Source organism: Corapipo altera, unplaced genomic scaffold (genome assembly GCF_003945725.1).
Source record: "Corapipo altera isolate COAL_440 unplaced genomic scaffold, ASM394572v1 54, whole genome shotgun sequence".
Lineage (NCBI taxonomy): Eukaryota > Metazoa > Chordata > Aves > Passeriformes > Pipridae > Corapipo > Corapipo altera.
This window is the reverse complement of record NW_020884902.1, coordinates 5,585,439-5,598,267: the sequence shown is the minus strand read 5'-3', so window position 1 is coordinate 5,598,267 and position 12,829 is coordinate 5,585,439. Positions and strand designations below refer to the sequence as shown.

The 12,829-nt window shown below is 42.6% G+C and overlaps 1 protein-coding gene across 2 annotated transcripts in view; it reads left to right on the top strand.

The window, feature by feature from the left end:
* Positions 1–6,867, top strand: part of MOGAT1 (monoacylglycerol O-acyltransferase 1) — a 31,953-nt gene extending 25,086 nt beyond the window's left edge. For both annotated transcript variants that reach the window (XM_027650654.1, XM_027650653.1), the window contains exon 7: positions 6,857–6,867. The gene's annotated coding sequence lies outside the window, so the exon portion shown is untranslated. The remainder of the gene's footprint in view (positions 1–6,856) is intronic.
* The last annotated feature ends 5,962 nt before the right edge of the window (positions 6,868–12,829 follow it).

Here is a 12,829-nt window from a genome sequence, read left to right as displayed (position 1 = left end):
TATAGTGCAGATCCCAGAAGAGCCTTGTTTTTTTCCAGTTTAACAGGCAGAATAGAGCTGCAGAAAAGGAAGAGAAGAAAACAAAAGAGAGGCAATTAATTTACTTAATGTAGTCACATGCTGGAGAAATATATCCATCTAAAAAAGTAGCTAAAAGAAGGTGAGGAACCATATCCTTTTTGGTTGCCTTCCGTACAATAAGTTTCACAAATAGTGCAAGCTTGAGAAAAGCCTTTTGCGGTGCAAAGACTGAGAGCTTCCCTTACAGCATGCTGGGATCAGGAGATACTTGTTACCCAGTTGGGCAGGCATCTAACCTGGATCCTTTTCCATCTTGGGCAGTACTAACAATTACAACTGTTAGCCAAGGGGCATTTTCTGTTTGTGAATTTATTTTCAGTTAAATTTCCTTCTGGCATGAATGGAGCCCCATTGCTTTTGGAATGGCTATGCTGAAATTTAATTAACAGACCAGGAACCCGGCACGTTGGCTGTGAGCTTTTTTTTGGCTAACATGAGTCAATAGTGGTCTCATCTTTCCCTTCTGTAGTCAGCAGCAGTATTTAGACACAGAGAATAAGTGTGTTGAGTGGAAAATTCTCATTCGCCCTATTTGCAGAGCACAGATTGTCCTCTAGAGACACGAACTACAGTGTTTTCCTGGGGAAACTGCTTAGGACTAATTCTCACACATAATAATATGGACATCTGTGTGCTTTAAAATGCACTGGAAGTCCACGTTAAAACAGAAGCCAGGTGGTTTATTTGTTGCTAAAATCTGTGCCGTTTCTCGTTTCGGTGGCAGTTTCTGTAAGTGACACAGCATTGCCTTTTCAAGTTTCGGAAGGGCTGAGCCGGGATGAGCCGTGCGGGCTCACGGAGCCCCCTCTCCGCCAGGTGACGCCCGCGGCGCGTTGCGGGAGCGGCTCCGCACCCTCCGGGCGGCGGGACCGGGATGCGGGGAGGAACCAGCAACCGGTCCTCATCTCCAGGGACAGGAGAGGGTGGGATGCCCTTAGAATTCTGTCCCTGGATACCAGGATTTAGGCATGTGCTCTCTCACGCTTCTAGAGCGGGAGGGATGGAAGCGTGCCCTGCCACGCCGCAGGTGTGCGCTCCGCGGTGCCGTGACTCCCTGTTCTACTCGCCTGCAGAGCAGGAAGCCAGCGCAGGTGGGATGAGAGGCAACAGCGGAGGAGATGAGTTTGTCTTACTTCTCCTGCCTGCTGGAGCTGTGGGGCTGGCAGTTTGCTCAGGCTCTATGGAGCTAAAACACGCAGACTCTGCCTCCCGACTGCCCGGATTTGGCGTGTTTGTTTTCTGCTCTGAGGAAGGTGCTGCTGCTCGAATGCCTTCGTTCCCTGGCTGTTTTCCTTCCGGTTCAGTGTTTCACCTGAAAAAAATTCTACGTATGACTCTGAAGCTCGACATTTTAATTCCTGAAGCTGGGAGGAGGAAGGAAGGCACAGAAAAGGTAACAGAACTGCTGCTGCTCTGGAAGCTACTGAAATAGATAATTCCTTTTTGATCTTCAGCAAAAAGAAAAAAAAGACCCTATGAAAAAATGTTTAATATTCTCAAATTGGAAGCCTGTTTACATTGTACCGGGGTTTATTTTTCAGTGTATTCCTCCTTTTGAGTGACTTTCCCTACCCCACTCTGCTCTTCTGTACTTGCCACCTTTCCCTGTGGATACTTTTGCCTTCCTCATTTGCAGTATCCTGTCCCACTGCTGTGAAGTGAGTGGCTTTGCTGATGATTGGCCAAGATGTTTTGTCTGCCATCTCCTACGTAGTCACAGGTAACCCCCCTCTTTGGATACCCACTGTCCTTGGGGATGAGCAGAGAGGAATGGGGTGTCTGGTACCTGAGCTGCTGCAGGTCCTGCCGTGGTGGCTGAGACGTCACCTCTGCTGCATTCCTCATCTCCCTGATGGACGTCAGCACTCCTGAAGGAGAGCTGGTAGGACAAGATGCATGTCCACATCTCAGCCTGGCATCTTGCCTCAAGCCTTCATTGAAACTCAGGCTGGCAGCGACTGGCAGAGGCATGAGGAAGAGGCAGGTGTGGGCAGGAACATCTCTGGCTGTTACCAAGACTCAGTGCGCTCACCTGTGAGCATCATCCCAGGAGAGCATCACTGTGGTGCTGCACGTGGGGGTGCTGGCAGGCAGATTTTAAGGAAATCTGATTCAGCTTGAGGTAGATGGCTGGAAGTTTAATGTCCATGCTCAGGCATTGAGGCTAATGGCTGAAGCATGCTGAGTGCAGTATTAAACATTTCTAGACACTTGGTTCATCTTTTAATCTCTTATCTCTTTTGCTTGCAAAATCTAATTTTTTAGAATACAAATGACTTAGATTTCTAATGTAAAAGTAGTATTGATGTGATTTATAATTAATTATACTCTTTTTAAAATAATGATTAAAATTTACTGCATCTGTAAGTCACATGGAATAAAAAGGGCTTTAACAACGTAGAAGTTTAGTGTCCCATGCCTTGAGTCTCAGCCAGTGATAGACAACCTTATCACGTATTCTGTCATCATTACCTCCATCAATCAAAGTGTTATCAGCCATGAACCAGAAAGAGATAAGTCTGTCATTTGATTGTAAAATCTGCTGAGGTGGAAAATATTTGCTTAACTGTAATATAACGCATGGGTGGAGGAAATTGGCATTATTACTGTAGCTGGGTTACCAATGGTATCGCATGAAATGCTGTAGTCCTGGCTACCACTTACAAATCAAGGTAACCCATATTTTTTAACACTTAAGAATAGGAAAAGCAGTGCTGGAAATTCTGAAATATTACATGTCAATAATTTTTTGAATGAGCCATCTGAACACACTGTATTTGGACTCCTTCGGGGAACAAGCAGGCCCTATGTAAACACACACTGCTGCCAAAGGACATTTTACCTGAGTAATGACTGTAAATTAATCCTATTAGATTGGACACAAGTTGTGACAAGTAGAAGTTCCCAGGAACTCCACCTTTCTACCTTCTCCTGCCTGACAGATGGTGTGCCTTTCAAACTGGACAGCTTTCTGTGACCTTTCATTTGAAGGAAACATGTTTTAGGACTTTGATATATAAATAGTGTCTAGTGGCTTGACTTCACCATGGCTCGTGTCTTGGTGTAAGGATGTCTTTCTTTCGTGGATCTCTTTGCTGGAATTTTTCATCTGAAGGTGCAGAAGTGCGGCACGGGGTCAAAGCTGACAATCTTCTTTTGAAATGAGGGATGCAATACCCTCTTTAAACCTGCCTGTTTTTCATATGTAGTTTTTGTGTCCAACTCCTCCATCCTGACAGCAACCAGGGAACAGTGCGACAGGTTTCTCTTCCCAGCACTGGTCAGCATCTCCTCACTCCAAGTGACTGTGCCGCTCCTGACTGTTTCCCTGCTGACAGCCCAGCCCGTAACATTAAGTGCTCTCCGAACGGTAGCTGACAGCGCTAATCTGCATTACATAGGATTAAACAGGCACAGTAATTAACTTGCATAAGCGCTTTAGCAACTTTTGGCCTTTGAATTGCAGTGCATCCTGTATATTGTGGTACAGAGTCTCTGTAAGCTGGGGGTCAGCACGGGGCGGGGAGGGGAGGGGGGATGAAGTTGGGGAGAAGAAAACAGAAGCTGAAATTCCAGCCGCCAACAGTGAGCTGGAGAGAGAAAGCACGGGGTCAAGCTGAAATGGCTGTTGTCATTTTTTTCAGGAGTCGAGGTATGCTGAGTATCATACAGGTGTGTTGAAAGGGCAGTACGGGCACTGGTATCCACAGCTCTCTCTGAACCAACTCAACTATGGAAGGAAGGGCTTCATTTCTATGTTGTGTTATTCCCAGGTGAGAAGTGAAGCTGTATCCAGGAACTTACTTCTTTAGTTTTATAGTGTTTAGTCATCACAAACCATACCTTCAACTAATTCTGAACTGCTGTGCTTGAAAGATTTGGTTCAAATGAGCAACCCTAAGCTGAACTAAAATGTACATATGTCGATAAACTCCCTCAGCCACTATCCTCATGTGCTGGGTTCTGCTCTGTGACCAAATGTCTGTAGATTTTAAGGCATTCATCCCAAGAAGCACTAACGAAATAAGTCCAAAGCAATGTATCTTTTCACTGGTGTATGGCAACTCTTAAATGTATCTGATGCAGCTTATTCAGATCTGCTTTGAATCAGAAGAACAGCAGGGAAGGTTAAAATGCATTTGCTTGTAGCAATTTCTCTTTCTTTGAAAACATAAGGTTCCAGGGTAAAGGTCTCAAAGTCAGCAGGAAAACTTGAGAAGATTTCACTTCCCCACTATACAGCATGTTATCCTGGGTCTTATGTGTGAAGCTTGTTTCAATTTTACATGAGGCAAAAGTGAGAAGTCACCAGCAGGTCAGCTGAAATTTCTATACCTTGAGAAAAAAGTTTTGATCCAGTCTGACTTGTAGACAGTGTGGGTTTCTTGTTTGTTTAACTTTTAGACTCAGGATCCTCTTGCAAGCCTCACAGGAATGTGTTGTCAAGACCTTTTTGCCTTTCTGGAAGTGTTGTCTTTGGACATTTCAGAGCAAAGCACTGAAAGTTTTCTCATCACCCAGATAGTCCCATAGCAGTCCACGTGTCTTGGGAGCCACTGAGAAAATGCATACAGCTGAAGTAAACAGAACCCTTAGGTATGATGGACCTCAGTGCAAAGCCACAAACCCTGTGGGAATGAAGCACTTCAGAGAGACACATTTAAGTCTTAAAAACCTGCAGTAACCTTGGGAGAAGTTACTCACACCAACAGATAATCAGCTCAAGAGGATTTCACTTACAGGTAATGATGGTGCAACAACTTGCCTGTGCAAAAGCAAATACAAAAGGGGAAATTGTTCTCAATCCTTTTAACCAGGTAACAGTGGGTCTGGTCCAGTAGCCTGAATGTGATCCAGAAGTCAGGACAGTGGATTGGCAAACAGGGAGCAGGTTCACAAAGGACTAACCGTTTTGTAATAAACAAATCAGAGTTCATTAACTGATTGCCTTGGGATTCAGAATAGGCCCTCATCCTCTGTGCCTCGGTTTACCTCTTTGGCCAGAGCATAATTAATGCTTCCCAAGTATCTGCTGCTGCAAACTGCTGGAGGTGTAGCTAGATCCCAAAACCTGCTGGCACTCACTGGCAGGTATGGCTGTGTGACAGGCAGTGTGACAGGCTGCTTCCCCTGCAGCACCTGGGATCCCACTTGTAATAACCAGTCTGTACAAACACTGGTGTAAAAAGTGAAGAGAAAAGCTGTTTTAGGGGCCTGATCCCAGCAAATGCTGATTTTTCTTGTCTCTCAAAATCCAGTGCTGAAACACTGACCCTCACTGCAAGGTGAGCAGCTCTACCTGGAATATCTTGAGAAGTTCATCCCCCTCTGATGGAAACCACCCATGGATGTGATTCTTATCTCGGTCTGGGCATGCTGTCAGTGGAGGTAAAACTAGTAAGTGATATTGTCATCAACCTGGATCTTTTTTAAGCATTGAAGTTTACCTTCATAGAAGAGAGAGCTCCTAGATTCCTTCCTCAGACAAAAATTTTTGGTTTAAAAGCTGGTATAAACTCCATAATTGACCTTTTCTATAAGAGTTGGAAAAATTAAATGGACACATTATTAATTATTATTGTTATTTATCCATTAATAAAAAACCAAAATACGTAAGAAAATAATCCACACTTGAAATAACAAAACCAAAAGTATGAATGTAATAACATCAAATGACTTTGAAGTTAAATTAATTGTTTTAGAACTGGAATCCTAAACCCCATGTCTTGTTTCTACAGGAATCTCCTCACTTGGTTTTGTATGTATGACGATAGCACTCTGAACCCTTGGGAAAAAGGTAATCTGTCTGGATACCTGCATGGAAATCTGCAGTTCTCAAAGTGTTTATCACACTATTTGTCTACAGTCCTTCATGGTGGCAGCTGGATAATAATGTTGACGTGCTTGATATTTATATGGCATTATTACAAATTTTGCTAACAGATGTGATGTATCCTTTTCAGTATTGCAAGGCTATTCTTCTAATATTGCTTGACTATTGCTATGTTTGTCTAAGATTTCACAGTGCAAGATGGTAAGAGCTAGAAAAAATAGAGAGGAGCATGAAATTGACTCTTTCCATGTAAAATTGCCCATCAGTGCCATTGCACATTTTACACAGTTGCATCAAAAGAATCTGATTCTGCTTCCAACGAAGATTTGTATGGCAGGGCCCCTGTGACACATTCTGATATAAATGCAACTTCTTTGCTTAAGGCAAAGTCATATTTGTAAAAGGGCATCATTTCAGCTGTGTGCTGAGATTTAAGATGCTCCTCAAAGGCCAGGGTGTGGGATACAATGTCTTCTGCTTCATTCACAATTCCTGGTCAGTTTGATGCCACTCCTGACCCCATCTACACAACGGGAGGGCTGCTCTGCCCCGTGGTGCTTGAGGAGCAGTCAGGCACAGCCTGCTTAGCTTGGCCTGTCTGCAAAGGCATCTAGATTGCCCTTGCCATGGTAGTGACTCACTGGAGTCACCTGCTGCTCCCATTCAAAGGGTGGAGTGGGAATGGGGCTGAGCCAGGCTCTGACATCAATGGGAAGTGGTCTCAGAGGGCTACGGAGACTGATTGTCTTTACTTAATCTGTGAGAAAGCAAAACCAGCTGTCATTGGGCAGTGCAGATGGACAGCTGCGCTTTTAATCACTTGCATTAAAAATATATATGAAAATTAATTGGAGTATAGTGTACAACTGTCCCCAGTCGTGCTTCTGAGGCTCCATCATGGCCACCTGCTGGCTTGTCCCCTCTCCAGCCCTGGCTGCAGAGGAGGATTTGTATCCTTCTCTGTTTTAAGCTATACCCTTGATTGCACAGGAAAACCATGCTCTTGGCCAGGGTCCAGAGCTGTAACTCTGTTGCCAGAATTTATTAAAACAGCACCAACCGACCCTCTATATCACTTAATCTTTTTTTTGATCATGATTAATACAGAGGTACCTTTGTAATGCACCAGGACAGACGTTTGATGTAATGCCAATGCTGCTAAGGGCTTTCATTATTACTTGGGATAACCTTCAATTAAATTTCCAACAGAAAAATAGCTTTTCCTTGTGTGTGCACTGGCACTATATTCGAGTTTATGAGGTATTGAAATAAACAATATTGTTAAACAATCTGAGCTTAGGTAAAACGTGATTTCTCTACACCACAGTCAGCTAGATCTCCTATTTTAATAATTTATAACCATTTGAAATACAAAGAATTATAACATAATGTCCACATTCTGTTAATATGTGAAAAGGGCTGTGCAGCTACCTCTAAATTTTGGTTAGGGGCTCGCAGCAAAGGAGCTACAGTGGATGGGAGATGTAAAAAGTTCATTAATGAGTAAATAAGCAATTCTGCATGCACGTGTGTGCATGTATGTAATAAAATGGCAGAACTTTCTGTAGCTAATTTCTTATTAGCTCTTAGAAATTTTGAATGATGGTGTTTCTTTTCATGAGCTTTCTTAGTTCTCTCATGAAGCACTGAAGTCTAACCTACTGAAGTATGAAGCAATCTGAGGGTTGTCATTGATCTACAATAGCCCAGATCAAATTAATATTGAAGGGAAGTTTGGTTTCTTTTGTTTTGTTTTTTTTTTAAAATGTTCATTTGTTCCATCAGCACTCTCATCATCAGTCCTAGGCTTGTTCCACCTTTTTACATGAAGTGCACACCTGGATTCTCAAGATTATTGCATTTAGTACAGCAATACTGATGAAATTAGATGAAACCTTTAAAAATGTATATATACACAAAATTCACCTGGATTTCTTTCCTGTTCCCTCAAAAATGTCCTGATTCATCATCAATTTCAAACAAATCCTTGCAATTGAAGAAATAGGCACAAAGAACTAGAGAGGGGATCTGGATGGAGGTTTTCTGGTTTTAAGTCTGAAGAGTGCAAATCTGACTTCACATATGAAGTCCAAGCATAGTTAGTGGACCCATGCCATGATTTCAGCAGCAAGTGAATGAGGACTGAACAAATTAATTCACTGTGGCTGAACTGCAGCCTTAATTACATGCAATGTAAGGTATGGCAGTCTTAGGCTGTGACAGCAGGTTGCTGGTATTCTCACTGCTCACCTGCTGCTCATGCCTCTCCCACAGGGAGGAAGCTCCATTTTGTTTATTCCCTCAACTGAATCATTTCAGAAATCTGCCTGGGAAGACAGCCATACCCAGAGGAGTTGGAGGAGCTGAGGGGCTGACCAGGGCTGAGGACACAGCAGCTGAGTTGGGGCTCCAGGGGGTCACCCCTTGCTGGAGGAGAAGCCTGGTGGAGCCTGAGCCTTAGATGTGGGCTGGTGATGCTGCAAGGAAGCTGAGAAGCAATGCCATGGATTTCAGTAAGACATGAGAGTCATCCCTGGATCTGCACCCGCCTGAACGCCAGAGGTATTTGGATACAGAGTGAAGTTTTTATCTAACAGATGTTAACAGAAATGCTCTGACTTGTGGGGAAGGGGATTTACTCATGCTGTTTTTAATTCAGCAGTGAGAAAAGGAGGGCCTAGCTTCACTCTTTGGAACTGGCCATCACTGCCCAGGGATGGCTCTAATTTAAATGTCTGGTGGTGGCCCTGGCTGGTGCTCAGCCCTACAGCCCAGCAAAAGCTTTCCTGAGCAAGACCTGGCAAAAATAAAGAGATTGAGATTTGGTTGTCTTTTTGTTTTGGTATGTAAATATTTTTATTTAATGGGCAATAATACTGTATAGGGAACTAGCGATGGATTAAAAAGAAAAGTAATGAAATAGACTGATAGAAAAAACCATGGATGCGTTAAGAGCATTTTTGGTTTGTTTCCCTTATTGCAAGCCTCTTCATGTTTCTAAGACCTTGTCTGAAATGGGCTCTTAGGCTCTGCTTGGATTATAACAGTGATGCAAACTGCTGGTGCAGATATGCTGCCACTAAATACACAATGGCTGGAGTAGCAAATACCCACTGAAAATGCAAAGTATGGAGGGGAGAAGGGAAAGGAGCATGCATGGGGCAGGCTGTGAAGTGTAAAGTCCAGTGGTAGTTTTTGGTGGAGTGTTTGTTTATTTTTGCTCAGGATATGAGTAAGAGAGGACTCAAATAAAAACTACCAGAAAGTGAGGTGGTGCCAGGCAGGTGGTACAAGAAATGGTGAGGAGTCACCTGCCCACTCACAGGCAAGGATGTCAGTCATTAGCATGCAGAGAACTGTCTGCAGTGAGGCTGCTGTGGCCCCCTTTGCTGGTAGCCAGCAACAAAGAGGCACACCAGGCACGTCAGCCTCCCAGGTATTTACCCACATACCTACGGCCAGGCTGTGAATTCTTCAGTTCAGCAGGAGCCAACACCCTCCTAACCCAACAGCAGTCTGGCTCAAGCGAGAGGGATGTGATTTGGGTTTTTAGTTACCAAGTCTTGCATCTAACTGAACCTCCTGCGGGGGAGAAAGGCTGATCTTAAGCTCGTAATTCCTTGTTTAGATGTGACTTAAAATAACTGGCTTTGGGGAGCAGCAGTGCCTCCACTGATCCCAGTGAGAACTGTCATCCTGCCAACACTGGCTGCAGGTCCCAGAATTACCACTGCAAATGACATCAAAGGCCCACTATCCTGCCTTCCTTATCACCCATGAAGGACTGAATGAAAATCAAGACCAAGAGCTGCTCTGGCCCACCAAGGCCTGAAGAACCTGGCTCAGTTTTACCTTCCCTCCCTGTCTCATTGCAGCAGAAGCTGTCAGCCACTGCCTAGCTGGGCTAAGGGTCAGGGAATGCAGCTGATGAGAGGTGATCACTAAACCTGTCATGTAGACAGGCTTTTACCACAAGCAATGATGACGAAATAGGATAGAGATGCATGAACTTCTGATTTTTTTAAAATATATCTGGCTTTCTGTGAATAACTACTTGCTTGTCAGTTCAGGTCACCCGTAACTAGCTCATGCTGCCACATTTTGAAATTTTAGCTCATGGTGGAAAAATAAAAGCACGTAGGGGGAGGTGTCACTAACAGCAAGTGATGAATCCTGGCACAGTCAGCATTTTGGATGATGTGAGCACATCTCCATGCACTCAAGTAATCTGTATCATTGTTACTCATCATCATGTGTCTAAACATAACTATGCTTTTAGTTACATGGCAGCAGAAGTATGCACATTGTTTTCCAAGTATGAAAAGGCCTTTTCCTTGTGGCTGGAGCCTCACATGCTAATTTGCCAGCCTCTAGACTTTGATCCTAGTCTAGCACAACTGCTGTAAATCAAGAGCTGTGTTCCAGGTACCACAATAAGTGATGAAGATGATGGAGAGCAGGGGTCACAGCAGCTGAGTTGTACATGATGACTACAGTTCTTGCAGAAAGGGAAAATTCAGAATTTTCACAGGACCTAAACATTTAATTCAACAAGAGGATTACCTGTGTGTTGGCCTGCCCTTCCCTGGTACCAGTTTTGTTGTCCTCTTAAAAGAGCTGTCATTGAAATATAACATCTTCCTCTTAAATACCAGTGGAGTTCCCCTGCCAGCATTTCCAGCTGGCCACAGCTGGGCTATTCTGCAGCTGGCATCTCAAATGTGACTTTTTGGGAACTTAGGTTAGCCAATTCCTATGATATCATAGCATATATATATTTCCTAAACCAAGAACTGGGTTCTGTAAGCAATAAGTGTCTCTTGAAAGCCACACTGTAAGCCTCGATCTAAAAAAAAAAAAATCTTGCACCACAAAAATGTTAATAGCAGATCTAGGATTCATCCTTTGCACTGTGGATTTGGAGCCTGTCAAGATTTCAGACTTTGTTTATAGAAACACTGATGTCTTATTTGCTGGGATGTTTTTATAGACGAAGTCTAGTTTTCATTTTGTATTTGTCTCTGGTAAATGAAACATAAGAAAACCATGGGTTCCCCAAGGGTGACTATGAGGGCTAAAAGCACTTTGGGAATGGTGCTTTCAGCAGGCAAAAGGTATTACTAAATATAATACCAAACCATTAAATAAGGGTGATGGGGTGTAATCTGTTCCACACTGCGTGATTATATGTTTGCAGAATAGTACCAATGAATTTCTAAAATCAAACTCCAAGCTAGATTTTTCTCTTGCTTAAAAAAGTATCAGCTTCTTTTCATGGTGTAATGACTGTGATGCTGATTGTTACCTTCAGTGCTGGGTACTGAGGAGGGGATGAATGGAGTAATAAAAAGGTATAAAGGGCTTCATGAATTGGTGTTGAAAACTGTTAAGCATAGAAATAAAGATGGATCAATTAAACAGATTTTTTCCAGGAGTTTTATCCTTTGAGATAATCAGAGGAAACTTAATATTGCAGTAAAGTCTGGTATCCCTTGCACTTCCTTATTTTTAAGGAAGTAATAAGGAGAGTTTAAAGCCTTTTAAAATAAGTTTATTAATAAATATTAGTTCTTAATGGTTTATATCATGCTTTCTTTGCCTCAGATGGAATAAAGCAAATGACACTTGGTGACAGTTTTTCTAGCTGATCATAACCTAAAGGCATCCAGATTTCACACATTGATTAGTTATTCCACAAGATGCTTTCAGTAGCATCATTCATTATTCACTATTACCTTTATATTATGGTAATTACAGTGTCAGTTGAGTAGTCTAATTGTCTATTACACTTAAAATCTTGAAAAAATCATGCTCTAATGTATTGTAAGAATACTGTGTGCTAAGTCAGCCCTGTAGTTTGCAGACATTTCTAACATATCCGTGTACTACAAAACTATTGCTCTCATTTCTTTAACATAAGAGATGAAATAGAACTTTAAGTGTATAGTGATCTAATATTTATCTGGTCTGAGATTTTACATCCATCCATCTCGCCAAGTAATTTACAAGACTTTTATCTAGGTCTACAGAAAACAGTATTAATTTCTGCTTGTTTACATAAGAAGCAATTATTGCCATACCCTCCCCTGGTGAACAGTAATACCTTGCTTCAATTAAAAACAATGCTGTTGCTGTGTTAACATCCTATTCTGGAAGAAAATGGAGCTGACTCAGTGCATGCAGTCGAGCTCTCAGAACTGTCTTCCAGGAGCAAAACAGGTTATGTGAGAACATGACCTTGGTGAGCTGTGCTAATGACTGTGATTTAAAATTCCAGGCTTTTGTCTCAAGCAGAGAATTAGATGAGACAAAATGCGTTTAAAACAACACAAATAGCACTAAACAAAATGTAGATACAGTTAAAAAATATTACAATTAGTAACTAGGTGATCTCTAGCTAAAGTATGTTCAGTTTTTCCCAAGCTGGCATGTGTGGAAACTTGTACTAAATCCACAAGATTTGTGAATACCTGTAGTGTGGTGGTGTCAGCTGACACCTGGCTGCACAGGAATGCAATGGTCCCAGTACTGAGCATATTGGCCCTGTAATTTAACTGGCTGGAAAAGACCAGCCCTAAATGTATTTTGTGAGTGGTGTGTAGTTTGAAAGGATAAATTCATGTTCATCACCTTCTTGCCAAAGGTAATGACTATTTGGACTGGGGTTGGAACTTCTTGGCATGGGTTGTCTCAGGAAGGTCCAGCATACGTTATTCAGGAGGAGATGCTGCTTGTGTTCAAGCTGGACCACCCTTACAGGATTTAAGACTTCTTTGAATTATGGTGTTCTCCTGTGAATGTAATAGCGTTTTAGTCTCCTATGGGAAAGATTTAGGGGAGCTATCCCTTAAAAATATTCTCAGCACATGCAAAGCATTGGTTGTTTCAAATTTTTACATACATTTGCATATATTC